At 43.4% G+C, this 18192-nt stretch overlaps 1 protein-coding gene across 1 annotated transcript in view; it reads left to right on the top strand.

Moving 5' to 3' along the window:
* The window catches only part of LUZP1 (leucine zipper protein 1), a 2096166-nt gene that overhangs the window by 1100488 nt on the left and 977486 nt on the right, over positions 1-18192 (top strand). The window lies entirely within an intron of this gene.

The following is an 18192-nucleotide window of genomic DNA, read 5'->3' as shown; positions in this document are numbered from 1 at the left end:
GTAAGAATACACACCAGCCCTGTCAAGCAGTACATTGCATTTGTAGCTAGGCTGAATGTGAGAAACATGGCTTTGGCACCTGTATTCTAGGCCTTGCTTCAGCAATATTCACATTGGCTAGCAGCAAGAGGGAGGGGGAAAAAAGGGTGCACACAAACCCTCATTGAAATGAAAAGGAAGATGCTTTATTGGAGCATTTTTACAGATCCCCAAACTGAAGGCAGTTGGTTATTCACTTTCATATTGTCCTGTATTCCTTGAGTGGCCCTTCGTTTAGGCGTAAGCAGGTGCCTCTTGTAAATGAGAGGAAAGTGGCCTGATGATTACAGTCACACAGGAAGACAAACCAAAAACAAAATAAGAAAAAAAAAGTGTTTCCCTTACTCCATGTACTCTCACTGTAAATTATTTTGTACTTCTTGCCTTCCGTATTAAAACAATCATTGAGTATAAAATTACAGTTGCGTATCTTACCACACATGTATCACAGTTTGAAAAAGTTCAATGTTTCCTAAACAAGAAAATCAAAGGGCTAGGCTCCTTAGCTATCTAGGCAGATTAGTTTTTCACTTTTTTCCACTTCATACAGAGTTGTACAAGGAGAGCTCTGTCTGGGTTTTTGAGATGTGGAAAACCCTGTTTTACTAGATTTTCGCTACCTCAGAAACATTGGTAATATTAGCAACACTCACAACTTAACGTCACAACATAAATAAAACAGAATTCCAGGACAGAGATGTTGCATCACCCAAAGGACTCCCTACATGTGGATTAAAACTTCCTTTGCATGTAAAATGGTGTAACACATTGACTTTCTTTTTATTAAGCCTTGATGATTGGATGGGTTCACATAAATTTACTCCAGAGATTTAGTAGTATGGACCTTCTCAAGAAGAGGGGTATCCACCATCAGTACCTACTAGGGTGGATGACTATGCTACATATGGTTGTTCAAACTGCCTGCTTAGTCCTAAGCTATAGATACCAACAGACTTCAACTTTTTAAAACATTTTTTAGTTTTTAAATACACTGTGTCTGTCAGTCTGCATCTGAACAAAACTACTTGGTCATAAAACAAATGTTAGGTGGGGTGAATATTGAAGATACAGCTTTTATGTTGATGTATTAAACCATTCAGGGATAGCAGCTTTAGTGGCCAAGCATCATCTTTCTTCTTCTATGTTGACAAAAGCCATAAGTCAGCTATGAGGAAAATGGCAGATATAAATGAATAAATACTATTATTAGCAGAGGAGGAGAAGTAATAGTTAATGTCTTTAAAAATAATGTGCCTTCCCTTTGGACTGTAGAGAAAGCCAGCAGATGGTAACAGTGCAACAATGCTTTAGTGCAGAACATGAAAAACTCCGCTATCATGAGTTGTCCTAGAGTCCTTTGCTAGTTTAGTGAGAAAGGATAAGTATGATCATAGAGATGTGATGAGTAATGAGTGAATAAGTATGGTCATAGAGATGTGATGAGTAATGAGCGACAGTCCTATTGTCCGAAACACATTGTGATAGCACACACTAAACATCAGAAAGGGAAAACTCTTACACTGGCACAGGCTATGTAAAATTTCTAGTGGAGCTAGAATTATTCCAAAGGACTCAAAAGCCATTGCTGCTGCTAAGCTACAAAATTGCAGTCATTGTGCATGCAGCAAACACTTGCTGGCAAACATCATTCTAAACCTACTAAAATTATCGTAAATCTACTGAAAAATTGGATTTGGGTGAGCATTTTGCTTGTGCCAGACTGAGATCTCCTATGAAGCTTGTTCATTCATGCAGCAAGGTCCCTGCAGCAGCTAACTGACCAGCCATGCTCTTTCAGGTAATGAATAGATTGTGTAGCCAATTTACCTCACTACGGAGTGCGATTTTTCTTCACATTAGTGTGAACTGGTTGTATAGTTTTTCACTGGAAAGGTTGATAGGTTAAGGTCTGTATTTCTTTCATGCGACTCCGTGATTATTTCTATACTATTTGACCTTACCTGTTTTGTTCATTTTCTTTGTCTATCTGTCATATTCCTGATTATGACCAATTCCTGATCCTGATTTCTGGCATCTGCACTATGACTTATGGGTTAGATCTTTGTCTCTCTAGGCTTGTTATTACACACCTAGATGTGTTGGACCTGATAATGTACCACATATAGATGTCTTTTTTTAGGTCTTTTACTTTCCCCAGTTGTTGTGAAGGAGTTTTTTGCCTTATCCCAATCCTCAGTATTTTGTATGGCTCCAGATGTTTTATATAGCTTTCACCTAGTTTTCAACCTTCCTTTTCTGGATAAGGTAATTAAGGATGTTCTTCATGTTTCACTGTTGCAGTCATCACATTTGGGTTATCCCTGTCAGGGTAGCCCTTGGCCGGCCTGAATACCAGAGGGTTAGTATTTCTGCGTTGGTTGCTGTCGTTTCACTACTGATGTCACGTCATTAATAGTATAAAGTAAGGCAGCTGACGCCATTACATCAGTCTTTGTTGCTGAGGAGCCCGAAGCAGAAGCAGTTCGCACGAGTGCCGGTCGACTGCTACCTGAGTTTCGTCTTCTGAAGTGAAGCTGAAGTCTTCTAAAGCTAAGTACCCTGTTTGCAATCCTTTTATTCTTGCTCTACTCGATGTCAGAAAAAGTTAACAATTGTCTCGCCTGTGGAAAGCAAATACCACACCAAGACTTTCATTCTTACCGTGTCACTTGCCTATGCCCAGACCACGACGTTCCTCGCTGTTGCTTTTGTGCTTTGTTGAGCGCCAGAACTGTACGTCATCGGGCCCTTATTGTAGCTAGATATTTTGATATGGCTTCGGTAAGCCATCCGACAGCAGATCTTCCACAGCACAGACCCCTGGCCATTCCCCCTCTCGTGGATGTTGTGGATGATGTTTTCATGGAATCTAGTTTGACTCCTAACACCCTCCCTCCTGCTCCCAGAAAACCTGATAGGTATTACAGAGTCCCTGACTCACACACATTTCTTTTGAAAAATCCTACTGCTGACCCTGAGGTTATTTCTCAAGGGCCTAAAGGAATGAAAGCATCTTCTACTAAGAATCCCACCCCCTCAGATAGGGATTCCCAAGCACTAGACAGATGGGGTGAAAAAGTATACACCTCTGCTACCCTTGCTGTCAGAGCACTAAATTGTCAGTTCCATATGCTAAAATTTCAGCAACATACCATGGAACTCCTCAAACAAAAAATATCTTCCTTTTTCTGCTTGTGCAAAAAATAAAGAGTTACAAGAGTTAATGCATTCTGCAAGCCAAGTAACTAAGCACACCTTACACTATGGTTTTGATGCCCTAGAAGCTTCTTGCAGAGCAGCAGTCACCGAATCTGTCCTTAGAAGTCATGCTTGGCTTAAGGAACAGCCCTTGCCAGACCATGTCAAATCTAAATTATTGGATGCACCCTTGCACAAAGACAACTTATTTGGCACCAAGACAGAGGAGATCTTAAAAAGGATGGAAGAAAAAGCTAAATCTATGCAGGCAGTTAAGGATTTCCTGCAGGTCCAGCCACCCAGGTTCAGTAGGCATTGCCCCTCCAAGCACTGGTCCTTTCCTGCCCCCTCCAGGTCAGTTCAGCCCAGAACCCCCCCCCCCCCCCCAGACAGCAGCCACAGAGAATGCAGACATCAAGGCAGTGGAGTTCCTCCACTTCAAAACCAGGGAGTGCAAAGCCACCCCTTCATGGTAAGAACTCACAATGACTCTCCACCCCCACCTGCACTTGCCCCCAGGAGGAAAACTCTCCTTCCATGCAAGCACCTGGGACACCATTAATAACGGCCGCTGGGTCCTCAACATAGTGTCCCAGGGATACAAATTTTCTTTCCACACTCTTCCAACCCCAAAAGGTTTCCCAGATCTACCTCCAAACCAGTGGCAGAGGCGAAAAAACAAGTCCTTTCCCTGCTCTCTGTGAGGGCAATAGAGCATGTACCTGCAGAACAGATAGGCCAAGGTTTCTACTTTTCCTGGTACCCAGAAAAGAGGGCATCTGGCACCCCATCCTCAATCTATCCATTCTAAACATCTTCCTGGTGATACCAAAATTCAAAATGCTCACCCACCAGCAACTGCTACCTGTGCTCTCCCAGAATACTTGGCTAGCCATACTAGACCTAAAAGAGGCCTACCTCCACATTCCTATCAGGGAATCATGCAGTAAATATCTACGTTTCAGGGCAGGGTCTCTGCGCTTCCCTTTGGCTTATCTACTGCTCCCAGAGTTTTTACAAAATGTCTGGCTCCCGCCATTACCTTTTGCAGATAAAGAAATATACAAATTTACCCATACTTATACGACTGCCTAATTCAGGCAGACAGGAAAAGCTGCTCAAGCACCTGGCCATTGTAAAGTCCCTACTGAACTCTCTAGGGTACACTATCAATGAAAAGAAATCCAAACTAGTACCCACCCAAAGGATTATATTCCTGGGAGCAGCCTGGACACAGCATCCCAGATGGCATTCCTTACACCAGAAAAGAAAACTTACCTGATAGTCTACTTCTCTCAGCTAGCCACCAGCTCCAGTTGTCTGCAAGGAAAATCCTGCAAGCTCTGGGGTTCATGGCATATTGCATTCTACTCATTCCATATGCCAGACTGCATATGAGGAATCTTCAGTGGTACCTAAAAAGCCTTTGGTGTCAACACTCTTAAGACCTGGAAACTCTTATACCAATGATACCTTGCCCAAGGAAAGATTTTCTTTGGTGGGCACCAGCATGCTCCCACAACAAGGGGCTACCTTTCTCACCACCCCCCACCTCCCAGACCCTCGACACAGATTCATCAGACTATGCTTGGGGTGCACACCTGGACGGCAGGTGCATACAGGGCCAGTGGAGCCCACAACAAATCCATCTGCACATCAAAAAGAGATGTTAGCTGTCCAGCATGCATTGACAGCTTTCAGGCCCCTTCTCTCCCCAGGGGCTGTTCTGACCAAAACAGACAAGACCACTGAGATGTGGTATATCAACAAGCAGGGAGGGACTCACTCCTACCCTCTATGCAGGCTGGCCATGACCCTTTGGCACACAGCCTCAGTCATGCAACTACACCTGTTAGCACAATTCCTGCTAGGCTCTTTAAACTCTCTGCCAGACAACTTAAGCAGAAATCTTTTGGACCCATATGAGTGGCAGCTACACCAAAGAACCTTCACCCTAATAACTCAGAAATGGGGCACCCCGAAGGCCGACCTCTTTGCTTCCCACTCCAACCATCAGCTCAGCAAGTCCTGCACCAGGGAGACTCACTGCATGGCCTGGAAAGTGGATGCCCTGTCCTTCCCCTGGGTCAGCCTCTCGGTCTATGCTTTTCCTCCACTACCTCTCATTGCCAGGGTACTGCTCAAAATAAGGGAGGAAAAAACAAGGACAATTTCTATTGCTCCAGACTAGCCTCGCAAGCACTGGTACCCACTGCTGCACAGCCTGTCCCCACTGCCACCATGGCATCTCCCTCAGACCCCAACCCTCCTGACCCAGAGGGAAGGAGAATTCATGCATCCCAATTGCAGACCCTCATTTTGGCAGCCTGGCTTATTCTCTGACCACTGATCAATCTGCCAATCTCAGTAAACAGGTTCTAGATGTTATACATGAGGCTAGATGCCCTAGCACTAGAAAGTATTATGCTGACAAATGGAAAAGGTTCTGCACCTGGATTCAGTCTAAGGGAGCCGATATAGCACAGCCCTCCCTACCTCTCATCCTGGATTACCTAGCTGACCTGCTACACAGTGGTCTCTCCTTTTCCTCCCTTAAAATTCATGCCTCTGCTATCTCTGCTCATTTCAACACTGAATGCCCATGTTTCTCAAACCCTCTGATCAAACAGTTCCTAAGAGGGGCTAGCAACTTGAGGCCACCCAGAAGAGCACCTACCCCAGCTTGGGACCCAAACTTTGTGTTGGAAAAGCACTTTGAACCAGCATCTTCAGCAGAGTTTAAAGTTTCTCTCCTGGAAGACGGCCTTGCTTCTGGCCATCAATTCAGTCAGAAGAGTATCCGAGCTACAAGCACTCATGGCTGTAGAGCCCTTCATCATCTTCCATGCTGACAGGGTGTCCCTCAGGACTAACCCATCTTTCATGCCCAAAGTGGTGTCCAGTGTGTTTCTCAACCAATCCATTCATTTGCCCACGTTTTTTCCTAACCCACAAAACAAGGGGGGAAGGATCCTGCACTCTCTAGATGTGCACAGACAGCTCAGATTCTATCTAGACAGGACTAAATCATTCAGAAAGACTGATCAATTACTAGTCAGCTTTGCTGCAGGGGCAAAACCATATCCAAACAAACCATTTTCAAATGAATAGCACACTGCATCCATTTCTGTTACAAGCAATATGGGAAGCTTCCCCTTAAGGAGGTCAGGACTCACTCTACCAGAGCAGCATCCACCTCTACAGCTTTCCTCAGGGGGGTCCCCACCAGGGGCATCCTGGAGGCTTCCACATGGACATCTGTTCACACCTTCACCAAGCATTGCCACCTGCCCATCTTCTCCAAATTCAGGGCAGGCATTGCCACTGCAGTCTTGCAGGGCATCCTAGCCAGCCCCTAGTCTCCTTGACTGCCTCCACCCTTTTCCTCAGCTTTGGGAATCAACCCAAATGTGATGACTGCAACAGTGAAACACGAACAACATAATACAGTTGTGTACACTTACCATAAATGTAGATGTTCGAGTGTATTCACTGTTGCAGTCTTGGTTTCCCTCCCACCATTCCCCTCTTCTTCCCTCTCTCTCCTTACAAGGAACTTTTTGGTATTTACTTTCTACTGGTGGGGTTCTTCCACCATATCCTGGCTCCCACTTGGGGGCTCCTGACAGGGCAAGAAAAACTGATGTAATGGTGTCGGCTGCTTTACTTTGTACTACTGATGACCTGACGTCAGTCTTGAAGTGACAGCAGCCAGCTTAGCCTCTGGTATTCAGGCCTGCCAAGGGCTACCCTGACAAGGATAACCCAAATGTGATGACTGCAACAGTGAATACACTCGAACATCTGCATTTATGGTAATTGTACACAACTGTACTTTGCCTGTGCTGAACTTGATGTCCACCTTGCAGTGTGTAAATTCATGGACCCGTACCACTCTTTCATACTCACCATTGTCCTGAGACCACTGTTACCACAATGGTGAATGGCAGTGATCCCCTGAAGGCTGGATGCCAGTGTTGTTGATGTCCTTCATGGATGCATCTGCAGTCATAACAACTGGGTTGTCCTGTCGTCAGGCAGCCCTTCGGTCGGCCGGATTCCAAAGTCTGGGTCCGGCTTCGGCTGATGTCGCACTTCACCCGACATCATCTCTGCTGGTCTTCGGGTATAAAGGCATCAGCCGACGCCATTTTCCCCAGTCTTTCTTGCCGTGGCGCCCAAGCAGAAGCTGTTCGCAAGTGCCGGTCGGTCAGATCCAGAGATTACTACTACCGAATACTACTTCAAGACTTCTAAAAGCTAAGTACCCCGTTGGGGACTCTTTCTTGCCTCAGCCGATGTCAGAAAAAGTCAATAACTGTTTAACTTGTGGGAAACAAATACCTCATAAAGATTTCCACTCTTATTGTCTGCCTTGCTTAGGCCCAGACCACGACGTAGCAGCCTGTTCAGCCTGCTCTTCCTTCAACCGACGAACGCTAAGGCGTCGGTCGGAGTTTGCTGAACAGTTTTTCGGCTCAGACTTTGCTTACATTATGCCGTCGGATCCTCCGACTACCCAAATTGTTAAAAAACGCAAGGAAAAAGACCGACACTCGCGGTCCGCGGTTTCGGCCGAAACCACGGTTAAGCAAGCCGCGAGTGTCTCGGTTTCGGCCGAAACCGAGAAAACTGGTCAATCTTCAACCGAATCCATGGCTACTACTGAGGCTCCTGTTACCTTACCTGAATCGGCCTCAGAAATTTTCCCTACAACTGTGGTTTCTAGTGAGTTATCAGACACCATCCCTTTGGATGTTTCTACCCCAGCACGTGGTGCTGCTAGACCCCCTGCAGCCATGTCTATCAAGGCCTTTGCCAGGGCTAAGGCAGCCAAATCTGCTAAGTCTGTGCCTGTTAAACCCCCCTCACACAGGCCCACTTCTAGTTCACAAATGCTTACTCTGGCAGAAGATTTAATATCCTTAATTAGGGGATCCCAATCTCACCCAGACAGGGCCTCTCAGCCCCCAGAAAAGAGACCTAGGACAGAGCCCCCCGAGCCAGTGTCCTCTGATGATTCTGCGGATGACTCCGATATTACAGAACAGCCAGAGGATCCTTTTTCTACTTATGAAGACTCTGATGCTGAAGAATCCATTCCAGCTGCCTCTCCACCAGAGGAATTTTCCTTTGGGGAAACCTTACATGCCATGAGAGAACAATTTCAATGGCAGGGACAAGATTTCTCAGATTCAAGAAAAAGGCTTAGGACTTTTCTGCATTTACCACAACATAGGCCCTTAGCTATACCTCCTGTTTTGCCTGTTGTGGATGATGCATTTAATGATGTCTGCACTGCTCCTGATTCTTTACCTCCAGCCCCTGCCAAACCTGATAGATTTTACAGGGTTCCAGACACTCATCACCACCTATACAAGGCCCCACTGGCAGACCCCGAAACTATTTCCCAGGGGCCTAAGGCAGTAGCCTCGACCACAGCAAAAAACCCTATTCCTTCAGAAAGGGAATCCAGGTCCTTGGACAGATGGGGTAAAAAAGTTTACACCTCTGCTACTCTCTCAGCTAGAGCTTTAAACTGTCAGTTTCACATGATCCAATACCAAGAGTTTATGCTTGATCAGTTAACTAAAAAAGTATCCTCTGGCGAATCTATAGATAAGAAATATGTATTAGAAATGGTGAATAACATACAACAGGTTAGTAACCATTCCTTAAAATGTGGCTATGATGCACTGGAGGCTTCATTTAGATCAGCCATGACTGGCACAGTGATAAGAAGACATGCATGGTTGAAAGAGCAGGTCTTACCGGATCATGTTAAAGCTAAGCTATTAGATGCTCCTATGGATAAGGCCAGTTTATTCGGTACACCTGCCCAGCAGGTAATGAAGAAAATGGAAGAAAAGGCAAAATCTGTACAAACAGTTAAAGATTTCTTACAGGTTCAGCCCCCAAGGTTTAGCAGGAACTGGCCTGCCAAAAATTGGTCCTTTCCTGACTCCACAAGATCCCAAAGGGGCAGGAATAGACGCTCCAGAGGCAGAAATCAATCCAGAGGAGGTGCCTACAGAGGACGACAGTGGCAAGGTAATAACAGAGGCACAGACACAACCACTACCACTGCAACAGGACAATCACAGTGACTTGGCTCTAACTCAGCCTACCAGGGAGCAAATAGCAGCACCATTAGGCGGAAAATTAGCCTTATTCTCGAAAAATTGGCACTATATCACAAAAGACAAGTGGATTTTGCAAACCATAGACCAAGGCTACCGGTTCCACTTCCACACCTTACCAGTAAAAAGAGGAATGCCAAACCTGCCTCCAAATCAAAAAATAGAAGCCCTACAGCAGATAACGGAATTAACAAAGATGAGAGCTGTGGAAAGAGTACCAATAACAGAACAGGGCAAAGGATTCTATTCCAGACTCTTCCTAGTACCAAGAAAAGAAAAAAGTTGGAGACCTATTCTAGACCTGTCCATCTTAAACACATATATCATTGTCCCAAAATTCAAAATGCTGACCCTACAGCAACTTCTTCCCATGCTGGGCAAGGAGTGTTGGCTGGTAACTCTAGATCTCAAGGAGGCATACCTGCACGTCCCCCTTCGACCAAATTGCAGAAGATACCTCAGATTTCTTGCAGGATCAGAGCATTATCAATTCTCAGCATTGCCCTTTGGCTTATCTACTGCACCCAGAGTATTCACAAAATGCCTGGCATCAGTAATCGCTCACTGCAGACTACAGGGAATCCAAATTTATCCATACCTGGACGACTGCCTGCTACAAGCGGACAACAAAAGCAAGCTGACAACAGATTTACAAAGGGTCATTTACTTGCTACAAGCCCTGGGATACACAGTCAATTTACAAAAGTCAAGGCTGATACCATCCCAAACAAGAACATTCTTGAAGTGAATTGGACACAGTAAAACAAAAGGCATTCCTAACTGCAGAAAAACAAAAAGAACTCCCTCTTTACTTCTTGGCATTAACAAAACAGAACAAACTAACAGCAAGAAAAGTTCTGCAGGCCTTGGGCTTCATGGCATCATGCATAATCTTGGTCCCACATGCCAGACTGCATATGAGAAAACTACAGTGGTACCTAAAGAATTTATGGTCTCAACACAGGCACAGCCTAGAAGCAGAAATACCACTAATTCCATGCCTAAAACAGGAGTTCCTATGGTGGGCTCAAGCATGCCAGTCAAACCCAGGCCTACCCTTCCACAACTTTCGAACAAGCCAGACCATCACAACAGACGCCTCAGACCTAGGATGGGGGGCGCACATGCTGGACAAATGCGTACAAGGATTATGGACTCAGGACCAGCTGCACCTGCACATAAACCAAAAAGAAATGCTGGCAGTAAAACTGGCAATCCAAAAATTCAGACCATTCCTCAAAGAAGGCCATTTGATGATAAGGACAGACAACACCACAGTCATGTGGTACATCAACAACCAGGGAGGCACTCATTCATACCCCCTATGCAGAATGACTTTGGACCTTTGGAATCTGGCACTCAGGTACAACATCCAGTTACAGGCAATATTTGTACCGGGAAAAGAGAACACCCTAGCAGACATGTTAAGCAGAACCACCTCGGATGCTCACGAATGGATGCTACACGCGGACATCTTCAAGACCATCACAAAGAAATGGGAATGCCACAAATAGATCTATTCGCTTCCCTCTCAATCACCAGCTCAAAAATTCTGCACAAGGACATTCCACCCACTTGCATGGAAGGTGGATTCGCTCTCCTTCAGCTGGAAAGGTCTGACAGCATATGCATTTCCACCTCTTCCTTGATACACAAGGTATTACTGAAAATCAAAGAGGAACGTCCAAGGATAATCCTGATAGCTCCGAACTGGCCAAGACAACACTGGTACCCATTGCTGAGGAGCATGTCTCAGGAGAAAATATGGTCAATACCCCTGATGCCTTTGATGTTAACTCAGAACAACTACAGCATCATGCATCCAAACCTAAAAACTTTGCAACTGACTGCCTGGAACATCACATAGCAGCAACTAATCCAGATCTTTCCCAAAGGGTTAAAGACATTATCCTTGAAGCCCGCAGACCTTCAACAAGAAGGAACTATGCAGGAAAATGGAAAAGGTTTGTCATTTGGAGTGCTGAAAGAGGAAAAGATGTGTCGAATATAGATATTGCTAACATTCTGGAGTATTTGGCAGAGCTTCTACATACAGGCCTGTCCTATTCCTCCATCAAGATACATGCATCAGCTATTTCAGCAGAATACAGCTTTGATCCACCTGTCTTTTCACATCCTCTACTCAGGCAGTTCCTCAGAGGGATCAAGAATGTAAAACCTCCTAGGAAACCACCATTACCAGCATGGGACTTGAACTTTGTGCTAGAAAAGTTGACACTCCCTCCGTTTGAACCAGCAGCAACAGCAGATCTACAACACCTGTCATGGAAAACTGCTTTCCTACTGGCAATTACCTCAGCAAGGAGGGTTTCTGAACTACAGGCCTTAATGGCAGTACAACCCTTCCTAATCTTCCATCAAGATAGGGTGTCCATGAGAACTAATCCTACATTTATGCCTAAGGTGGTATCCAGAGTGTCTTTAAACCAGGCAATCCACCTACCTACCTTCTTCCCAATCCACAAAACAGAGGGAAAGAATGCTGCATACCTTGGACGTACATAGACAGCTACGCTACTACCTGGACAGAACCAAAAGTAACAGAAAAACTGACCAGGTTTTGGAGCCTATGCAACAGGAAGGGAAGGAAAAGCAATTTCCAAACAGACAATCTCCAAATGGATAGGAAATTGCATAAGATTCTGTTACTCCTACCATGGAAAACCAATTCCACAGAACATAAGGCCTCATTCTACAAGGGCTACAGCCACTACCACAGCTTTCTTACGAGGAGTGGCAACCAAGGACATTATTGAGGCGGCTACTTGGACCTCCGTGCATACATTTGCCAAGCATTATAATTTACCTCTGTATTCTAGATCCCGAGCAGGGTTTGCCACTGCTGTACTGCAAGGGATCCTAACCACACCATAATTTTTTCTTCCTCCTCCCCTAGTTGGCTATGGTATTCTACCCAGTTGTTATGACTGCAGATGCATCCATGAAGTACATAGTACCTACCATAAATGTAGATGTCCGAACTGGATAGCATCTGCAGTCAGGATTACCCTCCCTCCTTCCCCTCTGTGGTACTCCTAGGGTATTTACCCTCCAAATAGCTAGCTGGGGGGGGGGTCTCTTATGGTGTATTTGTTTGTATATATGTACATACATGCTTATTTTTTGTGTTTGCCTTCTATCCTTTTGGAAACATTGGCATTTATCCAAAATTTAGCCTTCCAAGAGGGCAACTGGCATCTGGGGCAAGAAACACTGAGGAAAATGGCGTCGGCTGATGCCTTTATACCCGAAGACCAGCAGAGATGACGTCGGGTGAAGTGTGACATCAGCCGAAGCCGGACCCAGACTTTGGAATCCGGCCGACCGAAGGGCTGCCTGACGACAGGACAACCCAGTTGTTATGACTGCAGATGCTATCCAGTTCGGACATCTACATTTATGGTAGGTACAAAACTGTACTTTCTGTCTTTGCCCTGCTTAGTCTTTCCATGAAGTTTGGCACTGCTGATCATGACATCCTAATCAGCTGCTTGTAGCCTTAATTGTGACTTATACTCGGTGGTCTTTGAGTGGTCCCCTTCCTACCTGTCAGACTGTGATAAGAGGTGGTCTTGTGAGGAAATTATTCTGACTCAAACTCTCTGGAATTCGGAGTGCCACAGAGTTCAGTCTTGGGCACCCTCTAATTATGTGGTGTTCATGCTGCACTTAAGGGATCTCTTCAGAGGAAGAGAGTGAGGTGTGGCATGTCATAGCTATTGACACACCCCTATGTTTGTTTCCTGTAGGAAAAGGCAACAAGCATGTGTCTTCTTACCGATGATTTGGTGAAAACTCAACAATGGCCAGTTGCTAACCAGTTGAAGATTAATACTTTTCCTTGAGACTTTCAGCTGTTGTACCTATAGAAAACTGTACATATGGAACCTATTGCGTTAGTGGCTTCAGTTGTGTTCAACCCCTGGCCTGGTTTTGTTGATCCCTGAAAAGCTACATGTTTAAATTGAAATTTAGTGATAATATTGTGGTTTGGTCTAAGGTTTATTTTAAAGATCTTTACCTTTTACATTCAAGATTTTATTTTGTTTTTTACTGTATATTTTAAATGTTTGTACTTTTATTTTAATATTTTAATACAAATGGTCTTTTAGTTGTTAGCTTTGTGTTTATGTTACTAGTACTTTGTCCTAAAAGCATTATGATAAAGATGAAGTTGTAGTAGAAAGGTACTGTATAAATAGCATTCTGAAAAAATCTGTCTACAAATGTGATGGTTGAAGTAACTAACGTAGATAGTAGATGTGCCTTGTAAGATTTATTTTATTTTATTTATTTTACATTTGTTGACCGGGCTAGTCCAACTGGATATATTTCCATTTTCAGCAGAGGCCCGGGAAGAAAAGCTCCACATTTAGACAAAAGGAGATACATCATGAGCACAAATGTCGTAATACACATTATTACCTATATCTAAAACCAGGAAAAGAAAGTGTTAGAACATGGAAAAAGAAATGAAAAAAGTTATCAAAAGAAAGAAACAGGACTTAACTTCCTAGAGAATCTAAATTCTGATAGATCTAAAGATGCATTGACAACAGATGCTTTTTCTACTGGAAAAGATTGTTTGGCCCAATTCACCTGTCCACTTATTCCAAACTTAGTTTGCTTTTACAATATCTCTCTGTTTCTGACAGGTTTCCTTGTCTAACACTTGCTGATATTTTGCTCCGTCTGTTCCATGTCCTTAAATCCCATCCTGAAGGCACAGTTTTTGCTAGTTGTTTATGGGGGACTTGCTCCACTGTTTTCGTGACTTAGTAATTCCTCGTTTCTCTGTTGATGTATGTTGTCATGTGACCCTTCAGTTCTCATCACAGACTTTTGAGGTTGTGTACTGCTCAGTCTTGATCCTGCAGTAGCTGTAGGTTTGATTTCCATGGCCTCCATTTATCTGCTGTGCGACTCTATGCAAATGGCCCATAATGGCAAACAGCCTAGTTCTAACCTATGAACCTATCCATTCCCTCACCTATATTTTATTTCTTGCCTTTGGTGCTCTGATTTGAAGTGCAGTCTTCTAAGATTACCCCTTGTGGTATTTGAAGGTCTCTGTAATAGTCTTGTCTTGTGGGTGTGTTTTTTTTTTCGCCATTCAGGAACCGTAAAGTTTTCATCACAAGTTTTTTTAATGCAGTTATTACAGTGCTTTCGTTGTTGTTTTCCACCTGCCCAGGTCATGTGTGTCCTTCCTGAGGTATGGATTTTGAGAAAGCGAGCAACCCTTGCGCTAGGTTATTAACTGTAAACAATATGTGAATCTTGGGTATTTTGCTTTGCATCTATGCCAGTGCATTTACCTTATAAACACAAATAGTATTTCTTTCCTGAAAATTCTTTTTCTTACTTAACAGTATTTAAAATACTTTCAAGTTCTTCCAACAAGTGATCTTTTTATAAATGTTTAGCGTAGTAGCAATTTCAGAAATTCCCCAAGTATTAATGCAGTATTCCATTCCCACAGAAACCTTGGTTTCTTTACTTGTTTCCGGTTTCTGAACTTCTCCTCTGTCTCTTTCTCCTTTCTTTCCTGGAGACGTTCTTATTTCCTTCAGTAGCCTGCACTGTAATCTACACTGGTGGGGGACCCCCCTTGTCCTGGAGTTTCCTCCTGTAAATTGTTACTGTATTACTTGCCATGCATTATTTTGCATAGTTACTGTTGTATGTTCTGTTACCATGTTGCTTACTCTGACACTGTTCTTATCTTCTTCGTACCATTCTCACTGTTTCAAACGCTTTTGTTCTCAGTTTTGTTTAAATCTTCTTACTTTAGTCTTTGATATTCCTGTGAAATGGTACACACCCACCTTCTTAAAATGACAACAGCCTGTACATTTCAAGTGCTTCTCATCACGGAACGGCTTTCCTCCCTCTTAATCAGGGCACTGTATATAAAAAAAATAGTGATTTAAGTATAATCTCTGTCTGCTTCCTGTTTGTGCTTCATTCTGCCTTTGTATTTGTACATATTTGAATTTCTTTAATGTCTCATGTTATTTCCTGGAAAAATCTATGACAGTGTATGGCTTGCTGCTGCAAGCCTTTGAAGTGTGAATTGCTGTTCATGGATTTATTGACACGAACAGATAGGAGTATGTGCTGTCACTCTAATTTTATATGCATGTCTGCCTTATTTTGCATAGCGGATTCATAGGTCCTTAACAAGGCTATTGAATTGATCTGTAAGGATCCTAAGAATCCTAGCCTTACATTCCCCTGCTAGTTTATAACCTTATATTTTGAGTATGAATAACCCAGAGGCAGGCAAAACAAGGATATGTTCGAACATTTACTTGTTACTCCATCCATGAGGGACAAGGCTGCTTAACTGGGGGTGAGTTTGTGGTTTCCCAGTCATTCATCCAAATTATGTTTGAATAACTGCGGTGGTGGTGCTGCGGTAGCGTTGTCGCCTCACAGTTAGACGTTGCACTTTCGAGTCTCAGTTAGAGCATCTTCTGTGTGTTGACATATGTGGAGGGCGTTCTTTCGCTGAAGATTGTGCGTTAGGCCCGGCAAGCCAGCACGTAAAAATCTACTGCCAATCATTAGCGGACCGGAGTTCCACTGTGGTGACCCCTAACCGGGAAAGGCCGAAAGACAGAAGAAGAAGTGTAAGAAAAGTATTTTGCTTTGTCTCTCTGTAAGAAATGATTACTGAACCTCACACTGAGGAACAGGCTGAGACTGTGTACAGATTAACTGCCTGAAGTCTTGTCTAATGAGTTTGTTTGAGACGGGGGCTACTTTTTAAATTTGTTCAGGGAGGTTTTTTAATTTGTATATTAACTGTACTGAAAAAATGTTTTAATCTGAACTAATTCTGTCTTGGCCAAGTTTTTTTTTTTTTTTTTTTTAACAATCAAATTTTTGTATAAAAACTGTTTGAAAACCAAATTATCTTGGAGCCTAGTACGGAGATTTACTGTTAATTTGACACCTTGAAGGAATGGGTAAGGAGAACTGTGAATGTTGAAATCCTGGAAGTAAGCATGTTCCTAATTTAAGAATAAATAAGTTTATGCTTAGTTTTGAGATGTCATGTTTTTGCTTCTGAGACTTTCGTATATTGTGTAAAATCAGTTCTTAACCCAACTAGTGTACAGGACTGAGTTATAGGTTCATAGGTTGGTACTGGGCTATCTGCCCGAAGGCATATATTAGCCCAGCCACGTTGTGTGGTATTCACCGCCCCTTTAGTAGTTCCCTAGACCCTTGTACTAGCAGCTAATACCCTTGGCCCCTATCTAGTAGTGCTGTTGGTGTGATCCCCGGTGTGAACTTTCTGTTACCCATCCACTCATCAAGGTTCCTCTTGAAGAGTGATAGTGATGTCATTTGTTTCAGAATTCATATAGCGATGGAAGTTATTGGAGCCTACATATTACATCATTGAACTTGGAAGTGCTGGTTGTGTTAATGAGGTGATACATACCAATATTACTGCTAACTCATAATACAGATAGTCAGTTATGTGTATTCTGAAGAAGCTTTATGCCCTTTAGTCACATTATAGTGGGCAGTTAATATAATTTATGCTACCCGCATATTCCTGTAATCTGTTTTTCTAATCAACTCCATCTGCTGAAAGATGAAAACGTCCTGGGAGCAAATGCCTTGTCTGAATCCCCACGCCTCTCTCTCTTTGAGTCTGAGTGCAACTGGACTTTTTGTGAGAAAGGTATCTGGAGACATGCATACTCTGTTTATATTCTTCCATGCTGTAATTTTGCTAGCCACCTAGTCTTTGATTTTGTTGTATGTTTATCTTGGTGAATGTATGTTCTTACTATCAGGCTATTGTTTTACTTATTTGCTTTGAGTTAAGAAACAGGACTATTGTACTTTTCAGTTTTTTTTCTTTTACCTTTTAAAGCTTCTTCATTCATCTATCCACAACCCTTTTTCCCATTTTTGCACATGGAGTAGAGGTGTCACTTCAACAATGACAATCAACTACAGCCAAGATGTATACCTCCGAGTGGCTAGCCCTACCAGCGTTGTTCTTCCACACCACACACATGCATGGACACTCACACCTATGGCCAGTTTAGTGCCCACTCCACCTACTGCATGTGTTTGGAAATTAGGAGGAAACCCATGCAGACTCAAAACAGAAAGCACCCCAGATGAAAGACAGCTTCCCTCCCTTTCTTTGCTTCTCTGGTAACTGTTGTTTGTTTTTTGTTTGTTTTTTTTTTAAAACAAATATTTATTTTGTCTTAATGAATGTTCTGGGATTGAGGATCTTAGTGTCCCCTTCCATCTTACCACAGTGAGGAGAGAGGGGGTACTACTACTAGTGCCTTATACATGAAGTTTTTTTTTTTCTTCTTCTTCTTTTGTCCTTCATAATAGAGACATTATATTGTCCCTTTAGGCTTCTTCTGTACTGTCTTATAGATGTTCTTCATGTTTCACTGTTGCAGTCATCACATTTGGTTTATCTGCCTGCAGGTAGCCCTGAGCCGGCCTGAATACCAGAGTCTTCGGATTTCTGCATTGGATGCTGTCGCTTCTTCCATGACGTCAGGTCATCAGGGGTATAAAACATGCAACCAATGCCATTACATCAGTCTTTCTTGCTGTGCGGTGCCTGAAGCAAAAGCAGTTCGCAAGTGCCGGTCGGCTGACTCCTGAAATTTTCATTTTCGAGCTTCAGACCTGAAGTCTTCAAAAAGATAAGTACCCCGTTGAGGATCCTTTTTTCCTGTTCTACCAATGTCAGAAAAATTAACAATTGTCTTGCCCATGGAAAGCAAATACCTCATAG

Source organism: Protopterus annectens, chromosome 1.part2, assembly GCF_019279795.1.
Source record: "Protopterus annectens isolate FY-2018-M chromosome 1.part2, PAN1.0, whole genome shotgun sequence".
Classification (NCBI taxonomy): Eukaryota; Metazoa; Chordata; order Ceratodontiformes; family Protopteridae; genus Protopterus; species Protopterus annectens.
Note: the sequence above shows the minus strand (reverse complement) of the source record. Positions and strands in the feature narration are given on the sequence as shown.